The sequence below is a fragment of the Arachis stenosperma genome, chromosome 10, assembly GCF_014773155.1.
Source record: "Arachis stenosperma cultivar V10309 chromosome 10, arast.V10309.gnm1.PFL2, whole genome shotgun sequence".
Taxonomy (NCBI): Eukaryota; Viridiplantae; Streptophyta; class Magnoliopsida; order Fabales; family Fabaceae; genus Arachis; species Arachis stenosperma.
Genome location: NC_080386.1, coordinates 20,547,203 through 20,566,272, shown reverse-complemented (window position 1 = coordinate 20,566,272; position 19,070 = coordinate 20,547,203). Strand labels below are relative to the sequence as shown.

Below are 19,070 nucleotides of genomic sequence, written 5' to 3'. Positions count from 1 at the left end.
TTTGCAGGCTTATATTTGCTAAGGTGATGCCTTCTTGGCATTGAATAAATTCGAATCAGCAGAACAATCATATTTAGCTTCTTTAGGCATAGATCCTTTGAATCATCGCTCTAAATCATTCAAGGTAGCAATGAATCTTTAACTCTAGATATTCTACACAACTAGAAAATGAATTAATACAGACATATTTAATCTTTATTACAGACGAATTTTTGGTTACCGACGAATTTTTACCAGTTACCGATAGATTTTTCCTCTGTAAATTCTCCATCCATTTCCCTAAGACGTCGAACTTTCCGACAGATTTTTTGTCTGTAATTTGAACCTTGGAAAATTATCTCACACCCTGATTACAGATAGAAAATTCGCCTGTAAATCCGTCAGTAAAGTAAAATAGAATTTTTTTATTTTTTTAATTACAAAATAAACTTATTTTCATACAAAATAAATATAAATTTAATACAAATTTTTATCTAATTTGTATTCGAATATTTATAATATTTCAAAAAATAAATAAATTCATCGTATTATCAAACTAAAAGAAAAGTACTATAAATAAATAAGTTAATATAATTCAAAACATAAACAAAGTATATTAATACATCAACTATAATAATAACTAACAACCAGTCAACCATACATCAACAAAGTGTATTGACATCAACTATAATTATAAACAAATACCACTAGAAAAAAATCTGTAAAATCTGTATGTAGCATACACTAAAGGTGTATAAAACAATCTGCTCTTGTAACTAACCACTATCAGAATTAGCCTAAATATAAACATAAACCTAGTCTAGAATTAAACTAAATATAGAGAGTATAATCCCCAAGCAACATTGGTTTACAAGGAAACACATGAGCACAGACTGGACATTAGTTGTTCAATTCTTCTAAGATCCATTCAACGTTTTCTCTTTCTCCTGGCGGCTTGTTCTGCTAAGACTTCTGGGTTTCTTCTGCATGCCACAATAATTTTTGGAGGAGTGGAGGAGTGATAACCACTGCAGAAAGCATAGAAAACAAATAGAAACAACCGCGTAAGCCAAACAATTTTCAATTAAAAATCATAATCCATATACAGAAGATAAACATATTATAAAAAGAGAAACAATGATTCTAAAGCAAAAAAATGAATTACAAGTTAACTACAGGATCTAAGTAAGCCTGAATAATTATACATATATGCCCTTGAAAAAATTCATCATTATATAGATAGCTAAATATGCCAAAGCTGATTTAGACACTGATTAGGTGTTACCTCCTACGGTCTTCTTTCTCACTCCAGTAGAAGAGTCTTCTAGACAAACGTGTTGCTCAGTCTTTACTGGTGAATTTAGTGACCCATGTATCTATCATCAATTGAATAAAGAAAATGAAGCAAGGATCAAACGATAATATTCTACTTCATTCATTTAAGCATGTTAAGAATTAATGAAAGCATATTGTGGCACTGGATTTGAAAGGTATAGTATCATACGGATGCGACATTGATTGATCATAGGGCCTGTGAAACAGTAAGTGTATGTGCTATAGATCGATCAATGGGGTTTGTGTCAGTTTCCATATCCATGAATCCCATACACCTGAATGAAGATGCATGTTATACTTATCAAGAAGATTAAATAGTATTATATTTCTGCAATAAATTAAAAAATTTTGTTTAACAGTACTTTCTATGCACTGACATTAAGTACTTATAACTCTGAGCAATAAAACTGAAGTGAAGACAGCAACCAATACCTGCTACCATTATATGGCATCATTGATTTGCATGCTTGATCATCTCCGGTGCAACCATTTGCAATTGAGTCATTATGTCTTTGCTCGGCCCTCTTAGCCAAACGGTATAGACTATCCCTTAGGCACAATTTTGGTTCTAATATCCAACTGCAGCCAAGCAAAATTTTGTTATTGAAGTAAATTATAATCAATGAAACTGATGAACTTATAGCAATAATTGTAAATAGATAACATTTTTAGCATTAAAGCTTTACATCTTGGAACCTTCAGCCTTTTACTTACCAAAGAATGAAAAAGGAAAAGAAAGACTATCACGTACATGCTTTAAAATAATGCCACCCATGAAAAGGACAGACCTACCAGGGAGGAGAGACTATTTCTTCCTGATTTGCATATAGAACAAAGCCCACAATGTGCCACAAATTTATTACTTTGACATTTCTAGTATTCTCAATCCACTGAAGAATTTTCTTGTAAGGAGATAATATTCGACTACGACCCCTCTCATACAAAAATTGTGATAATTCAGAGTTCAATTAGAGAATTAAATATCTTATATATTCATGCTAAAAGATATCACACATATTACCAACCACCATTGTGGTTCAACCAAAGATTTCAAGATGACGAGTCAATTGATAGCATCGTTTACAATAAGAAATTTTAAGCTCACAAATTAGGAATATAGCTACCATACTCACAAGAGCTATTTATCAGGTAATGAAGCATTAATGACTATAATAATGATCAAGTCATATCTAGTTACCTCAAGTTGCATAAGTTCACAAACCATGCTGAGATTAGCCACCGATGGTTGGGTGCCATCACACAGAAAGCCTCCATTATCTCCATTGAGCCAGAAATCCTCCAGTGCTTTCAGAGAAGATAATAAAACTTTTTCTGCTTCAGTAGCTGCTTTTGGATTTAGTTGACGGCCAAGGGCAAGTGCTAGTGTAGTATGTATTACATAATTCCACGACTTACATAAGTATTGTAAAGAAACACAAATTCACGTATTTATAAAGTGAACTACACAAATTAGACTAAGAAAACCAAAAAGTGAACATAATGGAGAATACTTAAATAAAATACATGTCATGTTTCAGATTTAAATTAGGATATCCCAACATGTTTCCTTCATTTTGATAGCCATGATGTACATAAATAACCTTGACAACCCAGTGATAACCAACAGGTGCAATGGAGCACCGCCATAAGCATTAAAATAAGAAAGAAGGGTTAAAAAACATGGTTCCTTATCAAGAATTACCTCTCGGAGAGCTTTAAGTTTCCATGAACAATAGTCGAAACTTTTTGCAGAGGGTTTACTTCTGCAAAGACATCAAACAGCACATGTAAGTAACAGAGCGGACAACACCAACTATTGCAACCAAATCGTACAAAAAATATAAGACGTGTTAGATAGAAATTTGTTGAATCAGCAGAGCAGAGATAATAAACACCAACAAATAGAGATAGATAGATAGATAAGTACCCGTAAAGTCAGGAGTGAGGTGGTGACCTTTGGAAATAGCTACCTTAACCTCCTCGAAGTCAATTTCATTAACCCTTTACAAAGAAGGAGTTGTGCACAATCAAAATGAGTACCTCGAGAGCATATAATGGCGATTCCACTCCTTCAACCAGAACAAGCCTACCACCTGTCAAATCCTAACAAGATTGTAGCATTACACTTCTGAAGTTTTATCCATATTGAAGAACTACTAAACTAAACATTCAAGAGATTATAGGGTTCACCAAGAGAAAGTTATGAACTAAGAAATAATGTTGAATCATTAAAATGAACTAACTTTTCCATGATCTTTTAACCACTCTCCTAAAGATCTATTAGTATTATAAGGATCATAGGGTTCACCATAAAAGAAGTACGGAACAACCACATAATAACCAGAAGCTGCAATCTTGTCTACAAGCTTCCTAAACAACAAGAAAAGCTTATACCTTCCCTTCTTGTCAACTTTTGTTCAGTCAATTGTCAAACAAGAACACATTTAAATAATTAGAATCAATTAACAAAATTTGGAGAGAAGAATGTTAGAGAGAAGAAAACTTAACTCAAAAGGTAAGGAAATTTGGAGCCACCTTCAAGCATTGTTATCCCACGTTGTACATTGATGAGCGGATAAATTATACGCTTTTTGGCATTGTTTTTAGTATGTTTTTGGTAGTTTGAGTTGAGTTTTTAGTATATTTTTATTAGTTTTTAGTTAAAATTTACTTTTCTGGACTTTACTATGAGTTTGTGTATTTTTCTGTGATTTCAGGTATTTTCTGGCTGAAATTGAGGGATCTGAGCAAAAATCTGATCCAGAGACTCAAAAGGACTGTAGATGCTGTTGGATTCTGACCTCCCTGCACTCGAAGTGAATTTTCTGGAGCTACAGAAGCCCAATTGGCGCACTCTCAACGGCGTTGGAAAGTAGACATCCTGGGCTTTCCAGCAATATATGATAGTCCATACTTTGCCCAAGATTTGATGGCCCAAACTGGCGTTCAAAGTCACCTCAAGAAATTCCAGCGTTAAACGCCGGAACTGGCACCTAATTGGGAGTTAAACGCCCAAACTGGCATAAAAGCTGGCGTTTAACTCCAAGAAGAGTCTCTACACGAAAATGCTTCATTGCTCAGCCCAAGCACACACCAAGTGGGCTCGGAAGTGGATTTTTATGTCATTTACTCATCTCTGTACACCTTAGGCTACTAGTTCTCTATATATAGGACCTTTTACTATTGTATTTTCATCTTCTGATCTTTGGAACCTTTTTCTTTAGATCTTTTGATCACTTTGGGAGGCTGGCCATTCGGCCATGCCTAGACCTTGTTCTTATGTATTTTCAACGGTGGAGTTTCTACACACCATAGATTAAGGTGTGGAGCTCTGCTGTACCTCGAGTATTAATGCAATTACTATTGTTCTTCTATTCAATTCCGCTTGTTCTTTGTCCAAGATATCACTTGTTCTTCAACTTGATGAATGTGATGATCCGTGACACTCATCATCATTCTCACTTATGAACAAAGTGACTGACAACCACTTCTGTTCTACAAGCAACCAAGGCTCTAGTGTTTATCTCTTGGATTCTTTAACCGGAATCTTCGTGGTATAGGCGAGAACTGATGGCGGCATTCAAGAGAATCCGGAAGGTCTAACCTTGTCTGTGGTATTCTGAGTAGGATTCAATGATTGAATGACTGTGACGTGCTTCAAACTCCTAGCAGGCGGGGCGTTAGTGACAGATGCAAAAGAATCACTGGATTCTATTCCGGCCTGACCGAGAACCGACAGCTGATTAGCCATATGCTGTGACAGAGCATAGGAACATTTTCACTGAGAGGATGGGAGGTAGCCACTGACAACGGTGAAACCCTTGCATAAGCTTGCCATGGAAAGGAGTAAGAAGGATTGGATGAAGACAGTAGGAAAGCAGAGAGACGGAAGGGAAGGCATCTTCATACGCTTATCTGAAGCTCTCACTAATGATATACATAAGTATCTCTATCTTTATCTTTATGTTTTATTCATCATCTATACCCATTTGAGTCTGCCTGACTAAGATTTACAAGGTGACCATAACTTGCTTCATACCAACAATCTCCGTGGGATCGACCCTTACTCGCGTAAGGTTTATTACTTGGACGACCCAGTGCACTTGCTGGTTAGTTGTGCGAAGTTGTAGTGATCACAATTTCGTGCACCAAGTTTTTGGCGCCGTTGCCGGGGATTGTTTGTGTATGGACAACTGACGGTTGGTGCACGAAGTTTTTGATTCGCACAACTAACCAGCAAGTGCACTGGGTCATCCAAGTAATACCTTACGTGAGTAAGGGTCGATCCCACGGAGATTATTGGTTTGAAGCAATCAATATTTATTTTATTAATCTTAGTTAGGATGTCAACAAGGTTATTTGGATTTAATTGTAAAAAGTCAAAATGTTTAAAATTGTAAGTTGGAATTATTAGATTTGATTGGAAAGGTAAACGAGAACAATAGAGTTACTTGTTTATAAAGGAATGGGGAATATGTTGGAGTTTTGGAGATGCTTTGTCCTTTGACTTCAACTCTTCCTTGAAATCCCTCAATACACGCAAGGCTCCTTCCATGGCAAGCTCTATGTAGGGTGTCACCGTTGTCAATGGCTACTTCCCATCCTCTCAGTGAAAACGTTCCTATGCTCTGTCACAGCACGGCTAATCATCTGTCGGTTCTCAATCAGGTTGGAATAGAATCCATTGATTCTTTTGCGTCTGTCACTAACGCCCAGCCCTCAGGAGTTTGAAGCTCGTCACAGTCATTCAATCCCAGAATCCTACTCGGAATACCACAGACAAGGTTTAGACTTTCCGGATTCTCATGAATGCCGCCATCTATCTAGCTTATACCATGAAGATTCTGTTGGGGAATCTAAGAGATATTCATTCATTCTGATGTAGAACGGAGGTGGTTGTCAGGCACACGTTCATGGATTGAGGAAGGTGATGAGTGTCACGGATCATCACCTTCTTCACAATTAAGCGCGAATAAACATCTTAGATAGAAACAAGCGTGTTTGAATGGAAAACAAAGGAATTGTATTAAATCATCGAGACGCTGCAGAGCTCCTCACCCCCAACAATGGAGTTTAGAAACTCATGCCGTCAAAAGTATGTAATTCAGATCTGAAAATGTCATGAGGTACAAGAAATGTCTGTAAAAGTTGTTTAAATAGTAAACTAGTAACCTAGGTTTACAGAAAATGAATAAACTAAGATAATTGGTGCAGAAATCCACTTCTGGGGCCCACTTGGTGTGTGCTGGGGCTGAGATTAAAGCTATCCACGAGTAGAGGCCTTTCTTGGCGTTAAACTCCAGGTTATGACGTGTTTTGGGCGTTCAACTCCGGATCATGACGTTTTTCTGGCGTTTAACTCCAGACAGCAGCATGAACTTGGCGTTCAACGCCAAGTTACGTCGTCTATCCTTGCGCAAAGTATGGACTATTATATATTGCTGGATGTCTACTTTCCAACGCCGTTGAGAGCGCGCCAATTGGACTCCTGTAGCTCCAGAAAATCCATTTCGAGTGCAGGGAGGTCAGGATCCAACAGCATCAGCAGTCCTTTTTCAGCCTAAGTCAGATTTTTGCTCAGCTCCCTCAATTTCAGCCAGAAAATACCTGAAATTATAGAAAAATACACACACTCATAGTAAAGTCCAGAAATATGATTTTTGCTTAAAAACTAATAAAATTCTATTAAAAACTAATTAAAACATACTAAAATCTACATGAAATTACCCCCAAAAAGCGTATAAAATATCCGCTCATCACAACACCAAACTTAAACTGTTGCTTGTCCTCAAGCAACTAGATAAATAAAATAGGTTTTAACAGAAATTAAGAAGTAATAATATTTTAGAGTTTTAATTGAAGCTCAGATTCTTATTAGATGAGCGGGGCTTGTAGCTTTTTGTTTCTGAACAGTTTTGGCATCTCCCTGTACCTTTTGAATTTCAGAATGATTGGCATCCTTAGGAACTCAGAATTCAGATAGTATTATTGACTCTCCTAGTGTAGTATGTTGATTCTTGAACACAGTTATTTTATGAGTCTTGGCCGTGGCCCTAAGCACTTTGTTTTCCAGTATTACCACCGGATACATAAATGCCACAGACACATGACTAGGTGAACCTTTTCAGATTGTGACTTAGCTTTGCTAAAGTCCCCAGTCAGAGGTGTCCAGAGCTCTTAAGCACACTCTGTTTGCCTTGGATCACGACTTTAACCACTCAGTCTCAAGTTTGTAACTTGGACCTGCATGCCACAAGCACATGGTTAGGGACAGCTTGGTTCAGCCGCTTAGGCCTGGATTTTATTTCCTTGGGCCCTCCTATCCAGTGATGCTCAAAGCCTTGGATCCTTTTTACTCTTACCTAGGGCTCATGGCTTGTTTTTTTTTTTTTTTGATTGCTTTTTCTTGCTTCAAGAATCAATTTCATGATTTTTCAGATCATCAATAATAATTTTCGTGTTCCTCATCCTTTCAGGAGCCAATATTCATCAAATTCAAGGTACAATTTATGCACTGTTCAAGCATTCATTCAGAGAACAAAAAGTATTGCCACCACATATAATTAATTATAGTCTTTATTACTAAGAACTCATAAATATAGATTACTTCTTTATTCTAAAAAAAATTCTACTACTTTATTTATGCTTGATGATGATGAGAAAAATAAATTACAGCTTAACTGGAAATAAAATCAAAATAGATAAACTAAATATCTCCTAAGGTAAATTTCTATAATTATCCTATTACTAAGTTAAAAGCAGGAAAAGAAAAAAATTTTGGAACTCAGCAACCTGTTGTTTTGAGGAGTAGGTGCTCCTCTAATATGTGTGGTGCTTTTTCATGGATTAATCTTTTGGCGCTTCAGCTCCCTTAGATCACGCCCTTGCTCCTCCTGTTCCTTGAGCAATTTGCAAATCATGCTACTTTGATTATTCTGTTCTTCCTTTATTTGATCCATAGCTTCTTGCAATCTGGAAATAGAAGCCTCGAGATGTTCCCAGTATTCGAATTGGGGCAGTTCTGGGAGAGCTTCTTGTGCTCTTCTCTTGGTTGGATCATCTTGTTGCTGTTGTCTGACCATTGATGTTCCAGTAATGGGCTTTTCAATTAGGATATATTCAGTTATTCCCATCTTTACTCCAGCATCTTTGTAAAGCATAGAAATTAGGCTTGGATAAGCCAATTTGGCATCCTTAGAGTTCCTGTTTGCTATTTTGTATAGCTCACATGAGATCAGCTGATGGACTTCTACCTCTTTTCCCAACATGATGCAGTGAATCATGACAGCTCTTTTGATGGTTACTTCAGAACGGTTGCTGGTGGGCAATATGGAACGCCCAATGAAATCCAGCCAGCCTCTGGCTACTGGTTTTAGATCTTCCCTTTTTAGTTGAACTGGGACGCCAGTCGTGCTGGTAGTCCACTTGGCTCCAGGGATGCATATATCCTCCAGAATCGTGTCCAACCCTTTATTGACCCTCATCATTCTCCTATTAAAGGAGTCTGGGTCATCTTTCAGTTGAGGAATCTTGAATATCTCCCTGATCTTGTCAGAATTGGTATGAATGATCTTTCCTCTGACTATGGTCTTATGGTCAAAGAGAGCAGCTCCAATGATTCTTTGCCTTTCTGTCTGCCATAGATTAGCATAAAATTCCTGAACCATGTTCTTCCCCACTTTCGTTTCAGGATTGGCCAGAATTTCCCAATTCCTGTTTCGAATTTGCTCTTGGATCTCCGGATATTCATCTTCTTTCAGATCGAATCTGACTTCCGGGATCACTGATCTGTGACTCATTATCTTGTAGTAATAGTCTGAATGTTCTTTAGTTAAGAACTTCCCTTGATTCCAAAGTGGCTTTGGAGTGCTTTCTTTCTTGCCTTTTGGGTTGGGTTGTTTCCCTTTAGGAGCCATGATCAAGAGACACAATAGTTTTTGTGATCACGGGTAAAACACACCAAACTTAGAGCTTTGCTTGTCCTCAAGCAAAAGAGAAGAAAGAAGAGGGATAGGAGGAGAGCAATGTGGAATTGTGATGATGAGGAGGGCGCCGAATACAAGATATAGGGAGGGGGTGGGTAATTTTCGAAAAATAAGAAAGAGATAAGATAGAAGATATGATTTTAAAAGATATGATCAGAAAAAGATATAATTTTTAAAAGAGAAAGATATGAATAATAATTTAAAAGATAAATTTGAAATTTACTTTGAAAAAGATTTTAAAAAAATAATCAAGTTTTGAAAACAAATTTGAAAAAATGATGGATTGGATTGGAAGCCATTTGTTCTTTTGGGTTAAGATACATTTGATAAAAAGGGATTTTAGAAATTAGGATTTTTAAAACACTAATTTGAATTGAGGGTGATAATTTAAAATATGTTCATGCAAGAAATCATGAATTGAAACATAAAAATTTTGAAAAATTATGAAAAAAAAACGAATTGTACCTCCTCCCATCATCCTGGCGTTGAACGCCCACATGGTGCATGTTTTGGGCGTTCAACGCCCACATGTTGCTTCTCCTGGGCGTTCAACGCCCATCTGGTGCTTCTTTCTGGCGTTGAACGCCAGAAAGTCCTTCGTCACTGGGCATTTTTCTGAACGCCCAGGATGCTAGCAGACTGGCGTTAAACGCCCAGAAGGTGCATCTTTCTGGCGTTTAACGCCCAGAAGATGCTCCTTTCTGGCGTTAAACGCCCAGTGGGAGCTTCTTTTGGGCGTTTAACGCCCAAAGTATTTCTTACTGGCTTTTTCACGCCAGTGAGCTTCCAAAATTTCCTGTAACTTTGTGACTTCAACCAATTGCTATTTCACCTTTGAAGATACTTGGACTCAAACCTGTAAAGAAAAGAAAATTTATTTAATTAGTAAATAAACTTTGTAAATGGCTGGGTTGCCTCCCAGCAAGCGCTTCTTTAATGTCATTAGCTGGACTGTCACTGATCTTTAATGAAGTCTCAGTCTTGAGCATTCTTGCTCGAAATTATCTTCAAGATAGTGTTTAACTCTTTGTCCATTAACAATGAACTTTTTGTTAGAGTCACTATCCTGAAGTTCTATGTATCCATATGGTGATACGCTTGTGATTACATATGGACCTCTCCACCGGGATTTTAGTTTTCCAGGGAATAATTTGAGCCTAGAATTGAATAGCAGAACTTTCTGCCCTGGTTTAAAGACTCTGGATGACAATTTCTTATCATGCCATCTTTTTGCTTTCTCCTTGTAAATTTTTGCATTCTCAAAAGCATTGAGTCTAAATTCCTCTAGCTCATTTAACTGGAGCAATCATTTTTCTCCAGCTAATTTGGCATCAAGGTTTAAGAATCTGGTTGCCCAGTAGGCCTTATGTTCTAGTTCCACTGGCAAGTGACATGCCTTTCCATACACAAGCTGGTATGGAGAGGTCCCTATAGGGGTCTTAAATGCTGTTCTGTATGCCCACAGAGCATCATCCAAGCTTCTTGCCCAATCCTCTCTACGGTTAATTACAGTCTGTTCCAGGATTCTTTTGAGTTTTCTATTTGAGACTTCAGCTTGCCCATTAGTTTGTGGGTGATATGGAGTAGCTACTCTGTGGTTGACTCCATAACGTACCAGAGCAGAGTAAAGCTGTTTATTACAGAAATGAGTGCCCCCATCACTGATTAACACTCTAGGGATACCAAATCTGCTGAAGATATGTTTCTGGAGGAATTTCAGCACTGTTTTAGTGTCATTAGTGGGTGTTGCAATAGCCTCCACCCATTTGGATACATAATCCACTGCCACCAGAATATAAGTGTTAGAGTATGATGGTGGGAAAGGTCCCATGAAGTCAATACCCCATACATCAAACAACTCAATCTCCAAGATTCCTTGTTGAGGCATGGTGTAACTGTGAGGTAGGTTGCCTGATCTTTGGCAACTGTCACAATTAAGCACAAATGCTCGGGAATCTTTATAGAGAGTAGGCCAGTAGAAGCCACTTTGGAGGACTCTTGTGGCTGTTCGCTCACTTCCAAAATGTCCTCCATACTGTGATCCATGGCAATGCCAAAGGATCTTCTGTGCTTCCTCTTTAGGCACACATCTACGGATTACTCCGTCTGCACATCTCTTGAAAAGATATGGTTCATCCCAAAGATAGTACTTTGCATCTGTGATTAATTTCTTTGATTGCACCCTACTGTACTCTTTGGGTATGAATCTCACTGCCTTGTAGTTTGCAATGTCTGCAAACCATGGCACTTCCTGGATGGCAAACAGTTGCTCATCCGGAAAGGTTTCAGAGATCTCAGTGAGAGGGAGGGACGCCCCTTCTACTGGTTCTATTCGGGACAGGTGATCTGCTACTTGATTTTCTGTCCCTTTTCTGTCTCTTATCTCTATATCAAACTCTTACAGAAGCAACACCCATCTGATGAGTCTGGGTTTTGAATCCTGCTTTGTGAGTAGATATTTAAGAGCAGCATGATCAGTGTATACAATCACTTTTGATCCTACTAAATAGGATCTGAATTTGTCAATGGCGTAAACCACTGCAAGTAGCTCTTTTTCTGTGGTTGTGTAATCCTTCTGTGCATTATTTAGAACACGGCTGGCATAGTAAATGACGTGCAGAAGCTTGTCATGCCTTTGTCCCAACACTGCACCAATGGCATGGTCACTGGCATCACACATCAATTCAAATGGCAATGTCCAGTCTGGTGCAGAGATGATTGGTGCTGTAACCAATTTAGCTTTCAGAGTCTCAAATGCCTGCAGACACTCTTTATCAAAGATAAATGGCGTGTCAGCAGCTAGCAGGTTGCTCAGAGGTTTGGCGATTTTTGAAAAATCCTTATAAACTCCTATAGAATCCTGCATGCCCCAGAAAACTTCTGATTGCCTTAACATTGGCAGGTGGTGGTAATTTTTCAATTACCTCTACTTTAGCTTGGTCCACCTCTATCCCCTTGTTCGAGATTTTGTGCCCAAGGACAATTCCTTCAGTCACCATAAAGTGACACTTTTCCCAGTTTAAAACCAGGTTAGTCTCTTGGCATCTTTTCAGAACAAGTGCTAAGTGGTTAAGGCAGGAGCTGAATGAGTCTCCAAATACTGAAAAGTCATCCATGAAGACTTCCAGGAATTTTTCCCCATATCAGAGAAAATGAGAGCATGCACCTCTGAAAAGTTGCAGGTGCATTGCACAGGCCAAATGGCATCCTTCGGTATGCACCTCTGAAAAGTTGCAGCCTTCGGTATGCAATCTCCGGATGGGCAGGTGAATGCCGTTTTCTCCTGATCCTGGGATCTATTGCAATTTGATTATAGCCTGAATATCCATCCAGGAGCAGTAGTATTCTGACCTGCTAGTCTTTCTAGCATTTGGTCTATGATGGTAAAGGAAAATGATCCTTTCTGGTGGCTGTATTGAGCCTTCTATAATCAATACACATACGCCACCCTGTACTGTTCTTGTCGGAACCAGTTCATTTTTTCATTATGAATTACTGTCATGCCACCCTTCTTAGGGACAACTTGGACAGGGCTCACCCAGGGCTGTCAGAAATAGGGTAATAATCCCAGCCTCTAGTAATTTAGTGACCTCTTCTGCACCACTCCTTTCATAGCTGGATTCACCGCCTTTGTGGTTGAACCACTGGCTTGGCATCATCCTCCAGCAAGATTTTGTGCATGCATCTGGCTGGGCTAATGCCCTTAAGATCACTAATGGACCACCCAGAGCTGTCTTGTGCGTCCTTAGCACTTGAATTAGTGCTTCCTCTTCCTGTGGCTCTAAGGTAGAGCTTATAATTACAGGAAAGGTTTCACCTTCTCCAGAAATGCATATTTTAGGGAAGGTGGTAATGGTTTGAGCTCGGGTTTAGGAGGTTTCTCCTCTTCCTGAGGGATTTTCAGAGGTTCCACTATTTTCTCTGACTCCTCCAGATCAGGCTGGACGTCTTTAAAGATGTCCTCTAGCTCTGATTCGAGACTCTCAGCCATATTGACGGTCTTCCTAGAATGAGAGTTGCACTCTTGTGCTCCTCCATTTCCAGCACCACAAAGTCAGTAGGAAAGGCAAATGGCCCAACCTTGACACCATGTCCTCAATCACGCCTGATGGGTATTTAATGGAGCCATCAGCAAGTTGAAGACATATCCTGGTTGGTTTGATTTCTTCAGTTAAACCAAGCTTTCTGATAGTAGATGCAGGTATTAGATTGATACTTGCCCAAGATCACATAAAGCTTGCTTGGTGCAAGTCCCCTCTAAGTGCATGGTATCATAAAGCTCCCAGGATCTTTAAGCTTCTCAGGCAAGCTTTTCAGAATGACTGCACTGCATTCTTCAGTGAGGTAAACTTTTTCAGTTTCCCTCCAATCCTTCTTGACTTAAGATCTCTTTCATGAACTTAGCATAAGAGGGTATTTGCTCAAGTGCTTCTGCAAACGGAATCTTTATTTCAAGAGTCCTGAGATAGTCTGCAAAGCGGGCAAATTGCTTATCTTGTTCCGCTTGGCGGAGTTTTTGAGGATAAGGCATTTTGGCTTTGTATTCCTCAACCTTAGTTGCTGCAGGTTTATTACCTACAGAAGTGGGTTGGGAAGCCTTTTTTGAAAGGTCAGTACCTGTATGTGACTGATTCCCCACTGGCAATTGAATGCCAGTGGTGGGAGCTGGAGTGGCGTTAGACGCCACTTCCTTGTTTGTTACTGCCGTTTGAACGCCAGAACCATGCTCCCTTTGGGCGTTCAACGCCGGATCCATGCTTGTTTCTGGCGTTGAACGCCAGGAATGAGCATGGTCTGGGCGTTCAGCGCCAGCTTTGTTCCTTTCTGGGCTCTGATTGTCCTCAGAGGGATTTTGAGTATCCTCTTGTTCATTTCTTGGTTTCCTGCTGCTTTGAAGTGAGGTATTTAATGTTTTCCCACTTCTTAATTGAACTGCTTGGCATTCTTCTGTTATTTGTTTTGATAGTTACTTTTCTGTCTGCTTTAATTGTACTTCCATGTTCCTGTTAGCCATTCTTGTTTCCTGTAATATTTCCTTGAATTCGGCTAGCTGCTGAGTTAGAAAATCTAATTGCTGATTGAATTCATTAGCCTGATCCACTGGACTGAGTTCTGCAGTTGCTGTTTTAGCTTCTTCTTTCATAGAGGATTCACTGCTTAGGTACAGATGCTGATTTCTGGCAACTGTATCAATAAGCTCTTGAGCTTCTTCAATTGTTTTTCTCATGTGTATAGATCCACCAGCTGAGTGGTCTAGAGAAATCTGAGCTTTTTCTGTAAGCCCATAGAGATGTCTAGTTGCACCCATTCTGAAAACATTTCAGAGGGGCATTTTCTTAGCATCTCTCTGTATCTCTCCCAGGCATCATAAAGAGATTCATTATCTCCTTGTTTGAAGCCTTGGATGCTTAGCCTTAGCTGTGTCATCCGTTTGGGAGGGAAATAGTGATTCAGGAATTTTTCTGACAGCTGTTTCCATGTTTTTATGCTGCTCTTAGGCTGGTTATTTAACCACCTCTTAGCTTGATCTTTTACAGCAAATGGAAACAGTAATAGTCTGTAGACATCCTGATCTACTTCCTTATCATGTACTGTATCAGCAATTTGCAGAAATTGTGCCAGAAACTCTGTAGGTTCTTCATGTGGAAGACCAGAATACTGGCAGTTTTGCTGCACCATGATAATGAGCTGAGGATTCAGCTCAAAGCTACTAACTCCAATGGAGGTGTTCATACCCTGACCGAGCTCTCCAAACTCGGGAAGTTCGCAGAAGGTCCGACCTCGTCCCAAAGGCCCACGCCTGAGGTCGGACCTCGGACAAATAAAGAAGAAAGGCCCAAAACGAAGGAACATAGCCCAATCTAAAGGCGGCTAAAAGCCCAGAAAGATAAAGGCGGTTCCCTTGAAGATAAGATGACCTCACTTAAAGATAAGATAAGATAACTAACTTATCCTATCCACAGGAGGCCACATCTCACCATTATAAATACACTGGAGCACCCAGGTATAACTCATACTCTAATTCTACTCAATATCTGCTTGGACCCATGCTAACTTAAGCATCGGAGTGTCATTGCAGGTACAACCCCCCGCCGCTCAGCACACCAAGCTCGGGTCACGGAACCCCTACCTCGGGTCTTGCCAGACGACCGAGCTACACGTTTCAGGTAACCCTCGGAACATTGGCGCCGTTGCCGGGGACCTGGAAGTCATCCCTTTACCATGGCGGACGACCCTCCCAACAATAACCACGCTACATCAGAACAAGAAGAGGAAATTGACACCGAAGAACGACCGGACAGCCCTCTATCACCACACTCCAGGAGGAAACAAACAGAATCGCCCAAGTACATCATTCCCAAACAAAGATCCACAAAATCCCGAAAGAGAAAAGAGCTCGGAAATTCTAGAAGCAGTCCGGGCACAACAAAACCGACTGAAACAACTCGAAGAGGACATAAAGAAGCAAAAAGAAACCGAACAAGATCTGAGAAGGGAGCTCGCAAGCGCAGAGAATTAGAAGAAAAACTACGGAAAATAGAGGCCAACCTGAAAGATCGAACAGAACGCGACACCACCCCCGAAGACAATCATGATCCCTTCACAAAAGAGATCATGAAGGAGAAGGTACCGCGAAACTTCAAACCACCCGATATGGATCTCTACGACGGCACCACCGATCCAAGTCACCACCTCAGCAACTTCAGAAGCAGAATGTACCTAGTCGACGCCTCCGACGCGATTCGGTGCAAAGCCTTCCCCACCACTCTCACCAAGTCAGCCATGAGGTGGTTCGACAACCTGCCACCGAGATCAATCACCAGCTTCGAAGACCTAACTAAGAAATTCCTAACAAGGTTCTCCATTCAAAGGACAAGGCAAAACATGCCCCAGTCTACTCGGGATCAAACAAGGTAACCAAGAAACTCTCCGAGAATACATGGAGCGATTCAACAAAGCCTGCCTGGACATACAACACTTGCCCACTGAAGCAGCTATCATGGGATTGGCAAACGGCCTAAAGGAAGGACCGTTTAGCCAATCCTCTCCAAACGATACCCGACCTCCCTATACGAGGTGCAGGAGCGGGCAGAAAAATATATCAATATGGAGGAAACCTCCCAGCTAAGAGACTCTTCTAGGAAGGAATCAACCTACCCACTCCGAGATCGAGATCGAGAACAGAAGAAGAAAGAAGAACCCAACTCGGACAAGCCACGGAAGTACCACAGCTATACCCCCCTCCGAGTCTCCCTGGTAGACATCTACAGAGAAGTATGCCACACCGAAAAGATCCCACCACCCCGACCTCTAAAACACAAAAGAGCGGGGAGAGATCGGTCCGAATACTGCGAATATCACAAGCTCTACGGTCATTCTACCAACGACTGCCACGACCTAAAGAATGTTATAGAAAAGCTAGCCAGAGAAGGAAAGCTCGACAGATACACAGCAGAGAAAGGAGAAGAAACCAGGAAGAGAAGGCGAGGAGACAATGAAGGTCGGGCCGAACAAGTCCCGCGAACCCCTGAAAGACACGTTCACATGATAAATGGAGGTTTCGCAGGCGGAGGAGCATCCCGATCTTCGCGAAAAAGACACCTCAAAGAAATCTATCATGTCCGAGAAGACAGTCCCCTGCCCGATTTACCCACTATCTCATTTACCGAGAGGATGCTCAAGGGATAATACCCGGGCACGATCCAAAGGTGATCACCGTTTTCTAGCAAACGCCAACTTACATCGAACCCTGATTGACCAGGGAAGCTCAGCAGATATCCTGTTCAAAGCGGCCTTCGACAAGCTCGGACTTGAAGAAAAAGAGCTAAAAGCCTATCCCACCGACCTATTTGGGCTAGGGGACACCCCGATCCATCCCTTAGGATACATCTCGCTACACACTACCTTTGGAAGAGGCGAGCAATCTAAAACATTAAGCATCGACTACATTGTAGTCGACGTCACTTCAGCATACAATGCCCTCATTGGGCGACCAACCTTAAACAGACTGGCAGCTATAGTCTCGACCCCACACCTCTGTATGAAGTTCCCTACCACAAAAGGAATCGCTACCCTAAAGGGCGACCAAAAGCTAGCACGGCGATGCTACAACGAAAGCCTAAGCCTAAAAGGGAAAGAAGTCAACACAATAGAACTCGGGCGAGTTCAAACCCGAGAAGACCTTCGGCCACAACCAGAGGGAGAAACCGAAAGGATCCAAATCGGGAACACACCTGAAAAAGTAACAAACATTGGAGCAAACCTCGAAGCAGGCCTAAAGGAGGAACTCATAACCCTCTTAAGGGAGAATTCCGACCTCTTCGCCTGGAAGGCCTCCGACATGCCAGGCATAAGTCCCGACCTGATGTGCCATAAGCTATCAGTATACCCGGGATCCAGACCCGTCCAACAGAGACGCCGGAAGCTCGGACCCGAGCGCATGCAGGCAATAGAAGAATAGGTACAAGCACTGCTAGATGCGGGATTCATTAGGGAAGTAAAATATCCCCTATGGCTCGCAAACGTGGTCCTGGTAAAAAAGCCCAACGAAAATGGAGGATGTGCGTCGATTACACGGATCTCAACAAAGCCTGCCCCAAAGACCCATATCCACTACCAAACATCGACGCCTTAGTCGACGCAGCCTCAGGCTACAGATATCTCTCCTTCATGGATGCATACTCGGGATACAATCAAATCCCGATGTACGGACCCGACCAAGAAAAGACCTCGTTCATAACCCCAAGGGCAAACTACTGCTACGTAGTAATGCCCTTCGGGCTGAAGAACGCCGGGGCAACCTACCAGAGGCTAATGAACAAAGTATTCTCAGAGCACATCGGGCTACAACTAGAAGTGTACGTCGACGATATGCTGGTAAAGACACAAGAAGACAGAAACTTGGTTCCCGACCTCACAAGTGTCTTCGGCACCCTCAGGAAACACAACATGAGACTTAACCCGACCAAGTGCACCTTCGCCGCAGAAGCCGGAAAGTTCTTAGGCTTCATGCTGACTCAAAGAGGCATCGAAGCAAACCCGGACAAATGCCAAGCGATACTCAAAATGAAAAGCCCGACGTGTGTCAAAGAAGTACAACAACTAAATGGAAAGCTAGCCGCCCTATCAAGATTCTTGGCAGGATCAGCGATAAAATCACTACCTCTCTACTCACTCCTAAAGAAAGGGAAACCCTTCTCATGGACCCCGGAGTGCGAAAAAGCCTTCCAAGAATTCAAGGAATTCCTCGGGCAGCCACCAATCCTAACCCGACCTTTAAAAGGGGAAGAGCTCGTATTATACCTCTCGGTCGGACATCGGGCAGTTGCTTCAGCATTAATACGAGAAAATGACCAAGGACAACACCCCATATACTTCGTAAGCAAGGCACAAGGGGCCGAATTAAACTATCAGAAAATAGAGAAATTCGCCTACGCCCTAGTATTCACGGCTCGGAGGCTCCGTCCCTACTTTCAAGCCCACACCATCAAAGTCCGGACGAACCAACCCATGAGACACATCCTACAAAAAACAGACATGGCAGGACGAATCCTACAATGGGCGGTGGAACTGTCCGAGTTCGACCTCCACTATGAAGCCCGGACTGCCATAAAATCTCAATATCTAGCCGACTTCATCGCAGAATATACTGGGACCCCGGGAACCCCACTCTCGTGGAATCTGTATGTCGACGGGTCCTCAAACAAAACAGGAAGCGGAGCCGGTGTTATACTCGAAAGCGACCAAGGAACGCGGATAGAGCTGTCCTTA

At 41.2% G+C, this 19,070-nt stretch overlaps 1 pseudogene; it reads left to right on the top strand.

Moving 5' to 3' along the window:
• The window catches only part of LOC130956843 (sucrose-phosphatase 1-like), an 87,488-nt pseudogene that overhangs the window by 50,442 nt on the left and 17,976 nt on the right, over positions 1-19,070 (top strand).